Raw genomic sequence first — 21,254 nt, 5'->3', positions numbered from 1 at the left:
TAAAAATATTTTAAATATTTAAAAAAATATATTTTATTTTAAATATATAATTTTTATTTTTATTTCTTTATTTTAAATATTTTATTTTATTTTATTTTATAAATATTTTAAATATTTTTTTATAATATTTTATTTTTTAAAAAAAACTTTAAAAAATTTTGGATTGCCCATATATATCTAAATCATAACAAATTATTTGGCCAATAATTAGAAAAATAAAAAAATATTTTTTGAAAAAATAAAAAATATTTTTCTTCAAAAATAAAATAAAATAAAAATAATTTTAAAGAACAGAATAAATATATATTTTTAAATAGAGTTAAAAGAGTTTGGTTATGAGTTTTGACAAAAGTTTTGAAAACTTTTTTGGTTATGAGTTTTGAAATTTTTTGATCTAAATCATGATTTGAAAACTTAACCAAACGCTCCCTTTCTTTTTTAACCAGCCATTGGCCTTGTTTGGGAAGTTGGCTATTTTAATAGGTTATTTTAGTAGGTTAAAATATTTGTATTTGAGAAGAGGGTTGAATTTTTTTGTATTCGGATGTGATATTTGTAAGAGAAAAAGTTAAATGATTATAAATTTGATGTACCATTTTATCTTATTAATTATTTTAACTTATTTTATCTTTTTATAAATTTTAGTAAAATAAATAAATTTTTAACTTTCCAAACACCCCCATTTGTGAGATGAATAATCTCTGCAATGCCAAAACTTCAGTTTTAAATAGGTCTTCACCAAAAAAAATAAAATTTGATTTCAAATTCAAAAAAAAAGGTGACTTAAAAAAAAAGAAAAAATTACTCATAAATCTCATATTAGGAAATGTTGCTCTATCTAGTCCTAAGTGTTTTTTCTTAAACCATTTAGTCCTTTTTATTTTTGATATGATATATATTTTTGATTTATTGTATATGGAATTTACATTTTTATCCATATTGATTTCATTTTGGTGATGTTGCTAATGTAGTTGATGTTGCTGATGTTTTGATGATGTTGCTAATGTTGTTGATGTTGATGAAGCCGTGGCCCGTCATCTCTGTTGGAAACTGTTCACAACATATATATATATATATATAAAGAGAGAGATAGAGAGAGATGGAGATGATGGGAGAGGCCGATCTGAAACTTGAACTTGAAGACGAAGAAACGATCTTGACGAAGCGGCGCCAGCAAAGGAGAAGAAGAAGCCGAGGCGGCGGCGGCATAGCCGTAGGGAGTCATACCAGCGACGGCGACATCGCCGACGGAGGAAGAAGGCGCCAGCGACAGAGTATTTGATCTATTTCCTTGGAACATCACTGTGTTATACGTTCTCTTCCTGACCCTCCCGGGGCTCAACTTCCTCCGCAAGGGTTTGATCAGCGTGATTCAGAAGCTCCTCAAACCGTTCCTCTCGATGGTGCCATTTTGCAGTTGATGTTGTTGGATCGGAACATGTAAGTTTTTTTTTTGAATAAAGGAGTGGGGAACCCCCTAGAATATAACAAGTACAGTGATTGGATTGAAATTGCTTGATGTTTATACAATATAACAGAACATTGATGTTTAATGACATTTGATGATGTTTAGATATGAACAGAACGATGCTGATGTTTGACGACGTTGTGATGTTTGTTTTGATAAAAAAAAATATGAACATAACGTTGCTGATGTTTGCTGACGTTGTGGTGTTGTTTTGATGATGTTTTACGATGATGTAGTTGATGATGTTTTTATGATGTTGCTGATTTTTTATGATGTTTTTTTAGTGATGTTGGTGATGTAGTTGATGTTGTTGATGGTGATGATGTAGTTAATGTTGCTGATGTTCGGAAAGGAGGGAAATCTAAAAAAGGCCAATAGTAAGCTTCTTGGGCAATTCGGTAAATTACACATAAACACCAACCCTAAATTACCCCCTCAATTACTGACCCAGATGCGTAAAAAAATGGGTACTAATGTCTTTACACATAAAATAGGACATATTAGTCCAACAAAAAAATATCGGGACTAAATGGATTAACATTCTCAAATTAAGGGTTTAATGGTGCTTCCCCCCCCCAAAAAAAAAAAAAGAAAGCGTCTAAAATCTAGTTTTCAAAGGTTCATTACCTTAAAAATATGAAAAGAAAACAAACAAACAAACCAACAAACAAAAAAAACCAACACAAACAAACAAACTTGAAAAATGATACCGAACACCCTACCTCCTTTTTTTCTTTTTTTTATTTTTATTTTTTAAGTAAAACTGCTCAAACATGTGGATTCAAATTTTAAGCAAAATAACCTACAATTAAAACAAAGTCTGTTTTGTAAAAATATTCAAATTTTCAGCTTATTTGTTTTTCAATTAAAAAAAAAACTACATATATTTTAAAACTATATTTGGATTTTTTTTTTTTTTAAGCTGCAAATAAGTTTACCAAATGGCCATGTGATGTTTCAAGTTGAGGTTCCTTAGTGTTTGAATTTTAGATTTGAGTAGTGGTTTATAAAGTAAAAAAAACACAAATTTCTCTTTAAATATAAAATCCCATCAGAAACTTAGATGCCAGTAGTATATGCAAGAATGAAAGAGGCATAGAGCAAAAAAGGGTCCCCATAAAAGAGGTGAGTCACATGAGGGTGTCCTGTCCCTCCCTTCTTCCTTCCCTGGCCCCTCCAACCGTGACTGTCCATTATTTTGTATCTTTCTCTTTCATAGGGCTCACACACACAACTCACCCCTGCAGTTTCCCTTTCATGGAGCACACACACACAACTCAGCCATATGAACATATATCAAGAGAAAAATCATGTGAGGGGTCATCCGAATTAATGAGTATGCTCTCCACCTTACCGATAATAGTATAAATTTTCTCTTGTTTATTTGGTTTATAAGCTTAGGAGTAACCTATAAATCTGGAGTTTACTTTTGAGTGGGTCTAAATGGCCTTACCTTGAAATGGTCTTGAAAAGTTCTTTTTGTCTCGGTGAAAAGGATTTTAATGCTCATGTTTAAGTAGGAATCAATTTAAAAATTGAGATAATTTAATGCAGTGACAGTTAATTAAAAAATAGGAGGAATAGACTGAGATACAAGTAGAGTAATTGATTAATTGAATAATCCAATTACACTTGTGTCCCCTTAGTTGTTCTGGCAAATTCGAAGGAGAAAAACTAGTAAAGAAATTACAAGTGTAAGTCAAAATCTGCTCTATGGAAAGAAGGTGTAGAGTAGGACAAGAAAAATAAGAAATTGACATTCACAATCTAATTCCCCAAAGGGTGGGATTAGCATTCCAATGGCATTTGACATTCACAATCTAATTCCATGAGATTAAATGGTTAAAGACTATTATACATTTACTTTACAAAAACAACATTATTTTTTTATATAATTGTTACTTTTACGTGATTTCTAAATTTAATCACAAGCAATTAATGTCACTACAATAGTGTTGGCTACATATTTTGTATAAGCCAATTACAATTTAACGCGTGACAGAATAAAGGCAATACGGGAAGACTATTCAAATCTTCGATCGTGATCGTACACGTAGCAGTTAGTATTGGTTCTTACAAGATCTGCGTAGCACTGGATCGACAAAGAGATGCAAAGTGATGTGGCTTCAACGGTTACTCACATTCAAATTCAAAATCAGGAGGGAAGCCTAATTGCAAGTAATGGCATAGTGGAGCTAACTATAAGGCAACATGATCAGAGGTCATAAAGGAGCGATTCGACGGTTAGAAGTGCAGCTCGATGGTCATCCTTGAGAAGTATAAATAGCAGAGAAGGCCCCAGAAAATGCCCCAGACTCAAATCCAAAAAATCAGTTTTATTTACTTTATTTCCTTTCCAGTTTTACATTTCCTGTTCTTTGTATTTTTGTACTTTAAAATTCCTACACTGCACTTCGTTTATAGGAGTAGTTTCAAGTAGATTGTTGCTATAAACCTCTACGAGGCTGAATTGGATCATTGTAAGTTTTTCGTTTTACTTAATGAAATATTACAATTGTTCTTCATTTAATCATTGTCAGTTTATTCCAGTTAAGCAAAGCCACCAGTAAAAGTCCTCTTCATTGAGGCTGGAAGAACTAAAACACAATCGTCTGATAATTGGTTGGCAATTAAATTTCTGTAAGGACTGATTGATCATTGCTGGCACGCTCACAATTACAAAAATAACCTTCGAAAGCCAAAAAAGCCAACATATGTTTTTGGCACGCCAAGTGAGACTAATTGAAATGGCTAGACGTAGGAGACAAGGAGAAAATAAACGCATGGAAGAAGGCGTGGAATGAGAGGTGGAAATGCCTAATCCAGAGGATAATGTGATAACACATCCTGTGGAAATACCCATTTTATCAGAACCTATGGTCAAATAGACCAGCACTTCGAAACAAGTACCACATGTTCATAATATTGGACGAGGCCAAGGAATTGGATCATCCACTGTTCCATCTACTCAGCCAATGAATCCATGGGGTGGCCTAGTAGATGCCATGGGACGGCAGTTAATGAACACAATGGAAAAGTGGTCAACATCCTTTTTGGATCGAATGAATACCCACCAACCAACAAACACAAGACACATGGAGGAAATTTTAAATGTTCCTCAGCAAAGATTAACTAGAGATAAACAACCTATGCAAATTAATGGACATTCTAATGGTCAAACTAGTAATCAAATTTATGAAAAACCATCACCTCAGTCTTGGTATGAACCTATTTCAAAGCCTATAGCAAGTCAAAATGCCTCATTACTTAACAGTGAAGCCATACAAATTGGTGGATTTGGCCCAGTACAAGAAAATGGTATAAAGATGGTTCCAAATCCCATGTTCGAAGCCATACTTGGCACGAGGGGGGTTCACTAACCCTTTATTCAAATTTATACCCGGGGGGTTGGAAGGTTTTCCTACAACTGGAAGAGACACAACACCTATTCCAGCACCTTTCGCAAGTCCTTTTGCAGGACAGGCTCAAAGAGGTCATCCATATCTTTAACAGCAACCAGCACCATAGGGACAACCAGTCCCAAACATACCACCCTATGGACCAAGAGGATCCCAGGCACAAGGTTGTCCACTAAATCCTGTATTTGTTCCTCCAGTAATGGTTCAACAGGCACAAAATATGGTCCCTAGAGACCAAATTGTTAACATTGTTAGAGAAATGTATAGACCAATGACTCGGGGGGTTCAGACTCCTGTGTACAGGAAACCGTACCCAGAATGGGTAGATAGGGTACATAAATACCTAAGAGATTTCAGGATACCAAATTTTGCCCTTTTTTTATGGGAATGGAAACCAGTTAATGGTTGAGCATATTGCTAGGTTTGCGGCTCAGTGCGGTGAATTTACCAATAATGACTATATGAAGTTAAGATTATTCCCAAATTCTCTAACTGGGGGAGCATTGCATGGTATATTAACCTTACACCTGACTCTATCCAAACTTGGTAACAAATGGAAGAGGCATTTCATGCCCAATTCTTCCAAACAGAGCCAGAGGTTTCAATGGCAGACTTGGCAAGATTGAGTCAAAGGCCTAATAAAAAGGCTGCTCAGTTTATTTCCAGATTTAAAAGAGCATGAAATAAATGTAGGATCACCTTACCAGAGCCTGAATTTGTGAGATTGGCTCAAAATGGTCTAGAGTTTAGGCTTCGAAAGAAGTTTGACTCAACTGAGTTTAGAGACTTAGTAGAATTAACCTATAAGGTGTCTAGGTATGAAAAGAAGAACAAGATCGAAGTAATGCATCGTACAAAACGTATTATAGAGATCCTAATTATGAGATTGATGCAGTAGAGATTGTAGAGAAAGAACCTGTGATCTGTGAGGCATTTATTCATAAAGATACAACAATTGATCAGCAGTTTAAAAAGAAAGACCTTCATAAGAAATACTCTTTTAACTTAACAAAGGCAGATGACATTTTTGATCGTTTGCTTGCTGCAAATTTCCTGAAGTTACTAAAAGGAGTCAAAATTCCGTCTCCAGAGGAACTTAAAGGAAAAGTTTATTGTAAATGGCATAATTCTTGGTCTCACTCAACTAAAAACTACATTGTTTTTCGAGATAGGATCCAAGAGTAGATTCAAAAGCGGAGTTTAAAATTCCCAACTAAAGCAGAAAAGGCCATGGGGATTGATACAAATCCATTCCCAGAAATTGGAGAGGTGGCAGCCAATGTTATTATACCAGACTTCTAGAACTTGTCCTTAAAAGAATTGAAAGAAGTCAATGTGCAAATGCATATTGCCAGCCAGATAACTGTCAAGAAAGACACTGGAAATCTACCAGCTATTGGACAAGGTTTCTCAGACCAGAGAGAAGACTCTGATGAAGAAGTATTGGATGACGATTCTTTAGAAGCAGCTGTCATGCAAAGAATGTGTCCCAGATGCAGGCAGAGTTACAAGTGGTTGAAAGGGCTTCCAATTGATGGGAAACAATATTACAAGAATGTGCAGAGATGTCCTAAACCAACTGGTGCTTATAACAAAAGGCCATATCTAACTAGTATTAGGCAGCAGCCATTAATGGCTGAGCCAACAGCCGCTAGAATGCATTGTAAAGGCAAGAAGCCTTTATATGAGTCCAGACCACCTAATTATTACAGAATGGAGAGCAGTCATCCTGAAAGGAGATCGAATAAGGGTTCAGTTTATGGGATCAAAGCCAGAGATTGGCCTCCTAGACCAACCTCATGCAAGACGGAAAGTGGCCACCTTCATTAAAGGCCTGAAGTAGGCCCAAAATAAGAAGTCAAGGCCAAGCAGTGGCCTTCACAGCCAACTTCGAAGGAAGAAATAAGCAGTTCAACAACTGGGTCAGTAGGTTCGTGGGTACTGGAGTTCCAGATTGGTTTGTCATGTAGAACAAAACCTAGGGAGATGTCTACCCAAAGAAATGTTGTTGGAAACCAAGGTAGGATGGTCAAACCTCCTTTGGTGGCTCCAAACAATTGGGTATTGCTTAAGCACCCGAAAACAAAAGAACCAAATATGGTCGCAGTGATTTCTAGGTCCCAAAGAAGGAAGATGCAACGAAGATACACTCAGTACTAGAAGGATTTGAAAGAAGGTGGAGAAAATTCTTCATTGGTTCAGCTAAAGAGTCAGGCAGAAGGAGAAGAAGATTCAAAGTTAGACCACAATCTAAAACCGACTCTTCCAGACAAAAGGAGTTATAGCAGGGAGTAGTTGGCCAAAGTTCATTCTGAACTAAAGGCCAAAGAAAGATCCAGCTTGGTAGGATTAGAAAAAGCTTTGATGGAAAGTGATAGTGAGATAGAAGATGAAGTCGTCCCAGGCCAAAGGAAGGGGATGGTTGAAGAAGAAATGTTTGAAGCCTTCATGGCTGAACAGACATTTTTAGTTGAAAAACCAATAGAAACAGACCGTTCGAAGGAAGTTACTAATACAGAAGTGCCAGAATGCAGCATAGAGGACGATTCTAAAGTAATTGAACAAGTTGACCAAGAGGGAAAGCAGGTACAGCCAGTCGTCCAATTTGGCTCGTTCCCTCCAGTGTCAGTAAATATGGTACTTATATTACCACAGGAGTTTCAAGCTAAAGTTGAAAAGCAAGGTCAGGAGATTGACCCAATTCCAGTCTCCAGTGAAGACTCACAAGTAAGTATGGTACAAGACGAATCCGAAATAACCACACTAATGGAAACTGAAGACGAGAGTGAGGAAGAGGTAAGTATTAACCTCTCATACCCTTTTGAGTATCCCACGACGTCCATGACACAGCATGTCAAACCCTTGTATATCAAGGCCTTCTTCGATGGAATACAGATGAATCGGGTGCGGGTGGATAACGGGGCAGCAGTAAACCTGCTTCCAAAATATTCGTTGAAGAAACTAAGAAAGAAGAACCCTAGACTAATCCCAACCAGTACAGCCATTGTTGGTTCGCTGGAGATAAACAGATGGCCTAAGGCATTTTGCCTATCAACCTGAGTGTGGGAAGCAGGGACTGCATGACAGCATTCTTCGTTATCGACAACAATGCTAAGTATAATACTTTACTTGGAAGAGATTGGATTCACACCAACAAATGTGTGTCTTCCTCTTTACATCAGAAAATCATGATGGCCTTGTGCAATGGAGAGACGAAGGAGATCAATGCAGATCATCAACCCTTCATAGCTTGTGCAAATTTCGCAGAGGCCAAATTATATACTGAAGGAGTGGCACCACTCAGTATACTGAGAAAACCTGATGGATCAGCCGAAGTGACGGTTGATGAGCAATTTGCACATCTAAAGCACTTGGTCCAGGAGAGTGTTGATGAAGAGTTTGTCGCTAAGGATGACAATGATGCATGGTTGTAGGCAAAGAGATGAAACCCAAGAAGCCAGGTCTTTGGCTCAAATTAAGTTCTCAGTATTTGATGTAAAATCAATAGTCCAGAAAATGCAAGAGCAAGAGAAAGAAGCCATGATGATTGGTGGTAAGAAGGAACAGCAACAGGTCAGATTTTTGGCCTTAGATAAATATTGTGCTTTGGACATTGAAACAAAAGTCCAGGAGATACATGAGGAAGAAGCCTTGTGGACAGACTTTGTCTATGAGGAGGAGGGTAAAGATGTTGAATCAAAGAAACTGGGAGCAGAACAAAGCAAGGAGACTGCTTCGAAGTCAGAAGGAATCAAAGAAGGAGCATCAGTAAGTTCTCATATACAAGACCCCTTGGAAGAAGTGGACTTAGGGAAAGGTTCCATACAACAACCCACCTATGTAAGTGCTTATTTGAATGCTCTTGACAAGGACCAGTTGTTGGTGGTCTTAAAGAGATACAAGGATTGTTTTGCATGGTCTTATAATGAATTACCAGGATTTGATAGATCATTAGTGGAACACAGGCTCCCTATGTGACCTAATTTCAAGCCATACAAGCAAAAACCAAGAAGAATGAGTCCAGAAGTGATTCAGAAAGTTAAGGAAGAAATTCTTAGACTCCTCAAGGCAGGCTTTATTAGGACAGCCAGGTACGTTGAATGGCTATCAAATATTGTGCCTGTGGTTAAGAAGAATGGTAAAATGAGGGTATGCATCGATTTCAGAAACTTGAATCTAGCAACTCCAAAAGATAAGTATCCCATGCCTATAGTAGATTTGTTGGTAGATAGTTCAGCAGGGCATCAAATTTTATCAATGATGGATGGGCACTCTGGTTATAACCAAATCTGCATTATACAGGAGGATGTCCATAAGACAGCATTCAGATGTCCTGAGAATATTGGCACCTTCGAATGGGTTAAAATGCCATTTGGCCTGAAGAATCCTGGGGCTACATATCAGAGGGCTATGAACACTATCTTTCATGACCTCATTGGAGGGTATTTAGAGTATTATATTGATGATATTGTAGTGAAATCCCAATCCATGGAGGAACATTTGTTTCACTTAGAAGCAGCTTTTGAAAGAATAAGAAGGTTTAAGTTGAAACTCAATCCTCTTAAATGTACTTTTGGCATATCATCTGAAAACTTCTTGGGTTATGTAGTACACAAGAAAGGAATAGAGATTGACCAGAATAAAGCCAAAGCCATCATTGAAGCCAAACCTCCATCAAGTAAGAAAGAATTACAAAAGTTCCTTGGACAAGTTAATTTTCTTCAAAGATTCATTTCTAATACTACAGGGAAAGCTAAAGTATTTTCTTCCTTGTTAAGGCTAAAAGATGAAGAGGAGTTTGTGTGGACAGCAGAGCATCAAACTACTTTCGAAGGAATCAAAACCTACTTGGCCAACCCTCAAGTGCTGATGTCACCAAAGGATGATAAGCCATTGAAATTGTACATAGCTGTAACAAAGGATTCATTGGGAGCTTTCTTAGCCCAAGACAATGAAAAAGGCAAGGAGCAAGCTATTTATTACCTTAGTAGGTTTCTAAATTCTTGTGAATGTAAATACTCAGCTGTAGAAAAGCTGTGCCTTGTATTGTATTTTGCTGCAATGAAAAGATACTATCTTTTGCCTACAACTGTCTTGGTAATTGCAATCACAGATTTGGTTAAATATATGTTATCTAGAACCATGTTGAGGGGAAGAATTGGCAAATGAATACTAGCTTTATCAGAATTTCATCTAGAATATGTTCCCCAAAAGGTAGTAAAAGGACAAGTTTTAGCTAATTTTTTGGCAGACCATCCATGTCAAACAGAAAGTCAAGAGATAATGGAACTTGGTATGGCTAGTGTTGAACCATGGCAAATGTGGTTCGATAGATCAAAAGCCAATGGTCTAATTGGAATTGGTGTAGTAATTAAGTCACCACAAGGAGTAAAAACCACGCATGGTTTCAGAGTGGATGAAATTACTTGTTCCAATAATCAAGCTGAATATGAAGCCTTAATAATGGGACTGGAAATACTTATTGGATTACAAGTTCATGCAGTTGACATATTTGGAGATTCTCAATTGGTAGTTAACCAAGTGAAAGGGATTTTCAAATGTCAAAGTATAAGCATGTTGCCATACTATGTTGTTGCATTACATCTGCTTTCTCAATTTCAGATAGCAAATGTAAATCATGTCCCAAGATTCTTGAATAATAAAGCTAATGATGTGGCTCAGAAATCTTCGAATTTCAAGAGAAGGGATAATGTTCAAAGGGACATAAGCCAAACAACATTTCAGAAATTAATACCACCCTTAAATAAAAGGAATGTGGTCCTGAAAGTCAATCATAATGACTTACAAGAACAAGATTGGAGGCATCCAATAATGCAGTATCTGGCTGGCCCATCTTCGAAGGCCAGCAAAAAAATTAAATTGCAGTCTATGCAATACATAATGTATGGTAATACCCTCTACAAAAGGGAGGGAGATGAGTTATTGTTGGAATGTTTAGGCCCAAAGGAAGCATTGACAGCTATGGCTAAGGTTCATGAAGGCATCTGTGGTGCTCATCAGCCCGATGTGAAGATGAGATGGCTGTTTCGAAAGCATTCCTACTATTGGCCAACTATCCTTAAACACTATATAGAATATGCAAGAGGTTGCCAAGCATGCCAAAAGCATGGCACAATAAGGCACGTGCCCATAACTAACCTGCATGCAGTTGTGAAGCCTTGGCCATTTAGAGGATGGGCCATGGATATGATGGGGAATATACACCCACCCTCTTCGAAGCATCATTGTTTCATCTTAGTGGCCACTGATTACTTCACTAAGTGGGTCGAAGCTAAGCCATACAAGGCTATAGACCAGATTGAAGTCATTGGATTCATTAAGGAATTAATCCATAGATTTGGTATCCCACAGACTATAACTGTTGATAATTAGACTGTATTTGATGGAAAGATGGTAAAGTCTTTTGTGGCAGAGTTTGGAATTAGCCTTGTTAATTCCACCCCCTATTATGCACAAGCCAATGGTCAAGCTGAATCATCCAATAAGTCTTTGAAAAAAAGGAATACAGAAAGTTGTGGAAGACAATCCTAGGGATTGGCATAACTTATTGTTGGATGTATTGTGGGCTTATAGAACTTCTTCAAGGTCAAGCACAGGAATCACTCCTTATGCCTTAGTAGATGGGCATGATGCAGTGCTACCTGTGGAAATTATTGTTAAGTCCTTGAGGGTGAGATGCCAAGACCAGTTAAATCTTGAGCAATACCATCAAAGTATGTGCTTGGAGTTAGAAAGTATAGATGACGCTAGAATTCTGGCATTAAATAACATTCTTTTCCAAAAGAAGAAAGCAGCCAAAAACTATAATAAGTAAGTCAAACATATTGGCTTTGATGAAGGTGATTTGGTATGGAAGACAATACTCCCAATAGGGATTAAAAGCCATAAGTTTGACAAATGGTCACCTAACTAGGAAGGATCATATCAAGTTCATAGAGTCCTGCCTTTTGGAGTATACCATTTGAGAAATTTGAATGGATATGTACATCTCAAAAAGATTAATGGCAGATATTTGAAGCCTTATTATCCAACCATGTGGGAAACACAAGGAATAGAATAAGTGCTAAACAAAAGAACATGAGAACACTTCAATGATAAATAAGAATTTATTTCATAAAGAGTCAAATACACGTAGCCATAGATTGGCCCAAAAGTCAGTACAGTGTTTAAATTGTTCTTTTACAATAGATGCTCTATTCTTGAGGGATGGAAACAATTAAATGGCTGTAGTCATTTCTTGCTTTCGATCAGCCAGCTCTTGATTAGTGATTTGCAACTTGATAGTAGTCTGATTCAAAACCTGGTTAACTGTTGATAATTCTTCCTCAAGTTGAGCCTTATTTTCCAACAGTTGAGCTTGAAACTGGGAGACAGAGGAATGTTGTTCTTTCAGTTCTGACACTTCAGCATGAACTTTAGAAACAAAACTCTGATATCTCAGCAACTTCTCCTCTGCACCTTTAGCAGCATGACAGATGTTGATGTAAAAATCAATGGTGGCTGCTGCTTGAGACAAATAACTGGAGACAACTATGCCGAATTGCTCAACAATCTTGCAACATTGGAGGAAGCCATTTTTTATTATAGGCCTCTGTAAGGCTTCGAAAGAAATCCTCGAAAAAGATGCCAGCAGTTCCAGACAACTGTCCAAGTCTATCGAAGGCAAGGAAGTCTTACCACTAGAGGAAGAGCTCTCAAAAATTTCTAGCAGAGAATCAGCTAAAACTAATGGCTCAGTCTTATTGCTAGTCATTGGAGAGGTGGAAGGTATATCGAAAAAACTAGCAAGTCTAGCCTCAAAGATATCCACCTCATCCATTGACATGGAAGGTGCAGAAAGAGCCCTAGTAGAAGGAAGAAATGACTGCATAGGAGTAGGAGAAGAAAGTGGAGTATCTTTAGCAGTCTCTATAGTTTTGGCTACCAGTTTGTTGGGAGAAGAAGGACTGGAGCTAAGCAAAGATAATGGATGATGGATTGGAGAGCTATCAGTACCTTCTCTATAGGAATCAGCTACCATCAAAGATAAAGTAGCAGCTGGAATTTCCTTAGGAGAGGAAGGAGAAGTAAAGCTCGAAAGAGAATCAAATTGAGTAAAATCGAATGACAAATGAGGGAGGTATGGAGTTAAATCAAAAGAAAGAGGAGCAGGGATACTTGGCCGCAAGGAGGGTACGGAGAATATAGGCCTAGAAAGTGGGAGTATTATCTAAATAGACTTCACATTTTGCAATTGATCAACTTCAACTAAAACTGAGGGGGTCCTTATTGGGAGAATAGGTTCAGTAGTTGTCACTGCAAAGGAAGAGGTACAAAATAATGTTAAAAGAAAGTGGAGACATGAAAGAAAATTACTGGTTTCAGAGGTGGTGGCAATGACGGGAGAATTACGGAGGGAATAATGCTCGGTAGTGTGTTGCCTTCTCATTGTTTCCCTTTGGGTTGCATCAATGGCAGCTGCTTCATCCCTTAGTAATTGTTGTTGTCGCCTTTTCTCAGCTCTTTGAAAAATAATTATTTCTTTGGAATGTTCCTCCTCTACTGCTTTGGCAGCTGCCTCATGAGTAGGGTCTACGATCAAATTAGAATGAGAGAGAGTCATCTTCTTTCTCTTTTTTCTCTGTGATGGTATTTCCTGCTCTTTCTCAATCTCTTTCTCTCTTCAATCTGGGATTCAGATTCTTCAGGAGTGAGTTCCTCTTCTACTGCTTTGGCAGTTGCCTCATAAGTGGGGTCTTCGACCAAATCAGAAGGAGAGACAGTCATCTTCTTTCTCTTATTTCTCTGTAATGGTATTTCCTGCTCTTTCTCAATCTCTCTCTCTTCCATCTGAGATTCAGACTCTTCAGGAGTGAGTATTAGCTTCCTTTTCTTTTTCTGCTGATGTTTGTCTTTGAGAGTAGCTAGAGCTTCAGCTCTCTTAGGAGATTATTCTTGTGGAGACCCTACACCAAGAGGTATAAGTGTAAAAGAAACAAACAAAAGAGTCTAAAAGAAAAAGAAAAAAACTGAAAATACATACCTTTTTTTGAAGCAACCCTGGTAACTCTAGCATGAGAGGGTGAGGCTGCAGGAACAATCTTGGTAGCTGTGGAAAAAGAGGGAATGTTCTCGACTGCTGTTGGTTTAGTCTTAGAAGGCACACCTAGTCCTATCAATAAATCATGAGGATGTATGGCTAGATGCACTTGGCTGTCCACCAATTTTGAATCTCTTTAAAGCTAAACCAGAGGGGATGAAGGGTGTAAATTTGAACTCACTCAAGTCTTTCAATAGCTTAAATGTTGCCTGCTCTAGTTTGATTTTGGGTACTCTTAGATCTCTGGCTGTGAGATGGACATTCGAGAGACTGCATTATTCTACAAAAACAAAATTATTTTTTATATAATTGTTACTTTTACGTGATTTCTAAATTTAATCACAAGCAATTAATGTCACTACAATAGTGTTGGCTACATATTTTGTATAAGCCAATTACAATTTAACGCGTGGCAGAATAAGGGCAATACGGGAAGACTATTCAAGTCTTTGATCGTGATCGTACACGTGGCAGTTAATATTGGTTCTTACAAGATCTGCGTAACACTGGATTAGCAAAGAGATGCAAAGTGATGTGGCTTCAACGGTTACTCACATTCAAATTCAAAATCAGGAGGGAAGCCTAATTGCAAGTAATGGCATAATGGAGCTAACTATAAGGCAACATGATCAGCGATTATGGAGGAGCGATTAGACGGTTAGAAGTGCAGTTCGATTGTCATCCTTGAGAAGTATAAATAACAGAGAAGGCCCTAGAAAAAGCCCCAGACTCAGGTCCAAAAAACCAGTTTTATCTACTTTATTTCCTTTCCAGTTTTACATTTCCTGTTCTTTGTATTTCTATACTTTAAAATTCCTGCACTGCACATCATTCATAAGAGTAGTTTCAAGTAGATTGTTGCTGTGAAGCTCTACGAGGTTGAATTAGATCATTGTAAGTTTTTCGTTTTACTTAATGAAATACTACAATTGTTCTTCATTTAATCATTGTCAGTTTATTCCTCCTAAGCAAAGCCACCAGTAAAAGTCCTCTTCATTGAGGCTGAAAGAACTAAAACACAATCGTCTGATAATTGGTTGGCAATTAAATTTCTGTAAGGACTGATTGATCCTTGTTGGCACGCTCACAATTACAAAAATAACCTTTGAAAGCCAAAAAAGCCAACAAGTAGTGCACAAAAAAACACAATTTATTTTACATCTTCAACTTAATATTATCAAGCTAGGAATCTCATTGCACAACCCAACTATAATCATAACCTCACACAACTTAATCCGACAATCAAGTGTAACTCATATATATAACCATCTTTCTCTATACTATTATGAAGAGAATTCCCAACTTTTACTGTTTATATATCATTTTTTTAGTTTTCCTAAGGTACCCCTGCAGCAATTAGATGGGTAGTTATGTCCTATATTCAGTTTTTCCCCCTACAAATATCTCAACTTCTGATTTCAGATTTTGAATTCAATCATACAGTTTACAATATTATTTTTTTCAAATAAAATAATCATGTGCACGCGTCGCAATTGTCACCAATTCTAGTACTATTATGAAGGCAACACTGTTGTTGATGTTTTTATATCATATAATTTTGTTTTGTTTTAATGCTTTGTGCACTCACTTACTTTTCTTGATGTTTGTCTGTAGTATTTTACGTACATTGATTTCATCAATAAAATTTTTCTTTTTTGCTGATCAAAATAAATATATATATATATATAGTTGTCTTAGATATTTTAATAAACTAATACATCATTAGGTTTGAAAATGAGTCTAAATTTAGGGTTAAAGTAGCACTACTTATTTATTAATATTTTGTCCATTTCTATGATGTGAATGCATTTATCTTGTAATGTTTGTGTGGGCACTGTGCCTTTTTCGAGTCTAAGATTCGTTCCCACGCAAGTGTTTGTCGCATCATCTGAGGAGTACCCGCATGCTAAACAATTCAGACCTTTGATTTCTTTGATTTAGTCTCACAAGTGCAATGCAAAACATAGATGAGAGTTCAAATCCAGCAATTTTTATAGAAAATTCATTTTATTGCAAAAATTTTTGCCAGAAATGAATTGCGTCATCAGATCTCATAGTCACCACCTAATATTTTAGAAAAAATAGAAAACTCGTGACTTGTACTAAGGCGACTGTTCGTCGTAATCATGAATGCTTGGCTCGGAACCTACAACCCGAGTAAGGGATAGTACCATCATCCCAAATAAGGGTCAGCATTAACCGATGGAAAAGGTTGTAATCAAAAGTTGATGTGAATAGATTGTAGCTAAGCGATGCAACAATGATAGTTGTAACTATGCAAATGATATGCTCATGCAACTGAAAGTTGAATTTTATTTATTTATTTATTTATTTATTGATGATATGCTCATATAACTATGCAAAAGTTGAATTGTAATCAAATGTTGATGTGAATGATTTATGCAATATGTAATATATGGTGAGGCAAGCCTTATGCAAATGAAGCATAACGAAGGGGTACAATTCAAACACATTCACATAATGAGGAGAAAATAGGGTTTCAATCAAACAGGGAAACCTAGACTGTACCTCAATACGAAATAGGGTATTGATTCAATCGGGTAAAGAGAAAAAGGATCTTAACCAATATACAAGACCTAAATCATACCTCGATATGAAATAGGGCAATGGTTTCAACTGGGTGAAAGAGAAAGGGATCTTAACCAATATACTAGACCTAAACCGTACTTCAATACGAAATAGGGAGATGGTTTTCAATTGGGTAAAAGAGAAAGGACTCTTAACCAATATACAAGACCTAGACCATATCTCAATACAAAATAGGGTGATGGTTTTCAACCGTGTAAAGGAGAGAAGTTGTAACCAAAAAGTTTGAAATGATGTGAATGGATTATAACCATGCATAACAAATGTAATAGACAATGCAAGTGTGATGGTGAATGCAAAAATACGAAGGGGCAATGTGAGACATACAATATGCAATGTGATATGATGGATGCACAACAAATGAAATGATTTTTTTTCCCTTCATTTTCCTTTTTTTTTATTTTTTTTTATTTTTTTGTTTTTCAAAATTTCCTTCTTTTTTGTTGTTTTTTTTTTTATGAAAATTTCTTTGTATATATATATACATATTTATTTTTTCTTTTGAATTTTTTTGTTTTTTTGAAAATTTATATACATATCACATACAAACAATATTCAAAATACGTATCACATATATATACATACAGACACAGATAAGCTATATATATACGGATACATACACGGTACATATATATGGACATATACGATACATATACGGTATACATGTAAATACATATTGTATACATATCTCTCTATTTTCCCTGTTTTTGTCTCTCTCTCTCTCTCTCTCTCTCTCTCTCTCTCTCTCTCTCTCTCTCTCTCTTTTCCATTCATCTTCGTCAAACGTCGTATCTGGCATGCCTGATTGACAACAACTGGACCAAATGCAATTTTCAATGATTGCCTCGACAATCCACTCTTCTTTTGGCATCTTCTTCTTCTTCATTCTCTCCTTAAACCGAGGCCTGCAAGAGGGAAGAGCAAAAAGCTGCAAACTCTCTCTGCCAATTCCCCTTTGGCAGCATTACTCTCTTCTGACATGGCCTCTTTTCGCTGTCCTCTTACGCTCTTCGCTGACTTTAACACTTCACCAATTGAGAATGTTGAGGCTAGCTCCTCTGAGCCTCAACAAAGTGCTCTTGTCTCTGCTCATGTTCTTAGCTTTCATGCGCTGTCAGTCGAGTAAACAATGGCAATGTAGTTTGATATCAATGCCAATTACATCACATTAAAGTGTTGTGTGGAGACGATGACCGCGGTCTCCAATTTGTCTCACTGGCTACCGAACAAGACAAGTGAGGTACATCGATTAAACGCACAACTCTCTCTGCTCTAGCGTTTGGACAAGGATACCCGAGAAGAGATTAGCACACTGAAAAACCAGAACAAAGAGTTGAAACGACAGGCCACCTTCGTGGCCCGATTCGGAGTTCCTTTGTATTTCTCATTTGACGGCCGACAGGGAGTAATTTCTTTCGAAAGCTTTGCCAATGCCAAGGAAGAGTCTTCAAAGGCCTCCCGAGAGTGAATATGTGGTGAGGCAGCTGACGGTAAAGTCGAACGACGAAGTTGTCTACTAATGAAGTCGGCTGCCTTCACCACCGAGCTGCTACCGGACTCCGAGAAAAGTCCCTCTGCTTTTTTTTTTTGTATTTTCAATTTTTTCCTTTTTGTTCTTTTTTATTTTATTTTCATTTTTTGTTTTGCTTAGGAAGGAGCACCAATGCTTCAATTTTTCTTTTGTTGTTTTTGAAATTTTCTTCTTCTTCTTCTTCTTTTCTTCTCTTTTATTTATTTTTTTTTTTTTATTTTTTTTATTTTTTTAATGTTGATCGGGGGCTTCACTTTGAAGTTTAAATAAAATGAGTTTCATTTTTGCATATCATGGAGTGAATGGCACAACACTTAAGCAGTAAAACCATTTTGTTTCAAATTTGAATCTAAGAATGATTGAATTGTAACGAACTCTGAATTGGATATTGAGCCCTCAACTAACTAGAAATTAAAAAATGACTCAATGAAAAAAACAAAGTAAAAGCAATCCAAACACACCTGTTTACACTTGCTAGAATAGAAAGAACACAAAACTTCATCGCGGGCATGACTATAAACACCGCGGGTACGACAATCACAGGTGCGGTTTAGAATATCACAGGCGCGATGCCGTAAAACAAATTCAAAACAAAAACCACCGCTGGTCAACTGCTCAAACAACCGACTGACTGAAGGGTTTTGTTACATTGTTGGAGACAACGATTACGCACTTTCCGACAAGTGATTGACAGTGTAAATGGAGACTTTCGAGAATAAAGGGGAAAGACAGAAAATCTAACTCGACTGTGCCCCTAGTTTATCGCTTTGACTTTTTTGGTTTTCTGCTAAAAAGATTTTAATCAACATGAGAGTTAAAGTAGCATGCTTATTCCACTCTCTATTTTGAAATCATGTAACTCAAGCTGTGAGTAATGAAAGTTTTCCCTTTTTGGTCCAAAGAATGGTCTGAGTTTTACAAAAATGGAATAATTTTGAGAAAATCAATCAACTTCATTAAAAGTCCTCAAAATCTATTTTCACAAAAGGCCATTACCCGACCAACATGAAATCAGTCCTCGAGATGTACAATCTCAAATCCGAACTTGAACTACCTTGCAATTGAATCTGCCATAAAGAAAAGACAGGACAACTAAATCGAACGGAGATGAGCTAATCAAACTTGGATAAGACAGCCAAGTCGAATAAAGAAACACCAATCAAGCATGGACAGAATGAGTGAGTTGAAAATGGTTGGAGTCGAACTTTAAAATGAAACTACCTACGTATCCCAAAGACATGAATCAGGCCTTACGTAGTTCATAAGTAAGACTCACTCGGGTATTAACACTCTTCGTTTGTGCTCTAACTTTTGCCAAAGCCGCCCTTTCTGGATTTTTGACCTTGTGAGCCTTTCTTTAGTTTTTTCATTTTTCATTTTTCCTGTTTTCATTTTTTTTTTCATTTTTTCATTTTTGCATTTTTTTTTCTGCTCTAACATTTGCCTAGGTCACCCTTCCAGATTTTCGGCCCAACGACCCTCTCAAGGGCGTTACCTTTGTAGCCTATCCATGTTGATTGGTTATGAGATCTGTAAGCCATCTAAATCCTCGAGAATGATTTCTCCTTCTCAATAGATAGACTTGATAATGTAGGAACCCATCTAATTGGGTGTGAATATGCCCCTTGGGTCATGGATAGGAACTTGATTATCCTTTAGCATTAAATCTTCTTCTCTCGAATTCCAAGATTTGACTTTTTTTTCCAGTTTTCGTTGGCTTGAGAAACGATCTAATTTGAATCTCTGATCACATCCAACCTTATTGCCCCTAGTTCTAAGGTTGTTTCCAATTCGACTATGCAAGCCATATACTCTGGTTGATTATTGGACACTCAGAATCAAAGTTTGAAAGCTAGAGGGGTCGGGCCTCAGGTCGAGAGAGATTTTATGTTGCACAATCTCAGGATAAATTCCAGGCATATCTTCGTAGGACCACGCAAAAATATTTTTTAAATCTTTTAATAAAGTGACTAATCGCTCATGTTTTTTCGAAGAGAACGTAAAACCAATCCAGACCAAGCGAGGATCCTTCTCAGTACCCACATTAATTGAAATAATCTCATCTATCAAGGGCTAAGCACACCTCTCTTCCTCCAAGTCGATCAAATTTTGCAAAGCTTGAGGAATTTATTCCTCTTTGTTTTTATCAAAGTTTTGGAAATTTTTGGTCAATACAATGAACTGAAGGCATAAAGAAGTAACTAATATAATACACTATATAATAAGTAACTGATATAATACACTTTTGTGATAAAAACTAAGGAGAAAAACATTTATAGAGAAATTTTCATACATTTTCCTCATTTATTTTCAATGTAAAATTCTATAATCTACTATAAAACCCTTTAACACCTCATGCTAATTTCTCTTCTACATCAGACCGATAAAACTGATAAAACCAAACCTTATCATATGGTCTATATCAATTTCTTAATCATGAAAACTGAAAGAATCAGTTTGGCGCTAAATATGCTTTTAACACTGACCAAACCGAAGCGTTTACACCCTTAATTATGACAAAGACAGAACTTATTCAATCAATAATATTTCTAAAAGTTTCTCTTTTACTTCTGAATTCAAAAGTGTTGTTGTGGATTCAATAAATTTGTCTACTAGAATGATATCTAGTCCCTTTCTCCATTACCGTTGCGTCCAGAGTTCTTGGAAAATTCACTTTTCTATAAACATTTATTGGAAGAGGAGGAAGAGAAATAAATGGTTGAAGCATTCCAAGTATCATCTTATTTGAAGAAGAGTTGAAAAAGAGGTGTCTGATGTAGGATAGGATTTTAAGAATTTCTTTTTTTTATTTTTAATATTTTTGATATAATATTTTATTAGAAAGATTGTAATTTTCTATAAATATTTTAGAGGTATTAGGTTTCTCAATTTTGTTTTCCTAATTTCTTAAGTTTTTTGTTTTCTATAAGAATTAGACTATTCACAATGGCAGAGATAGGAGTTCAACATAAGGGTCACAAATTAATGAAGCAATGTTTTTTTTTTTTCATAATAAACAACAATGAAATATTACTAAACTTAAATATTATAAGTCCATTTGGATAATTATGAATTTCAAATTAAGGGATATAAGGTTGAATTTCATAAAAATATTGGAGAGTAACTATT

Source organism: Camellia sinensis, chromosome 13 (assembly GCF_055761805.1).
Source record: "Camellia sinensis isolate YWXY chromosome 13, ASM5576180v1, whole genome shotgun sequence".
Classification (NCBI taxonomy): Eukaryota; Viridiplantae; Streptophyta; class Magnoliopsida; order Ericales; family Theaceae; genus Camellia; species Camellia sinensis.
Note: the sequence above shows the minus strand (reverse complement) of the source record.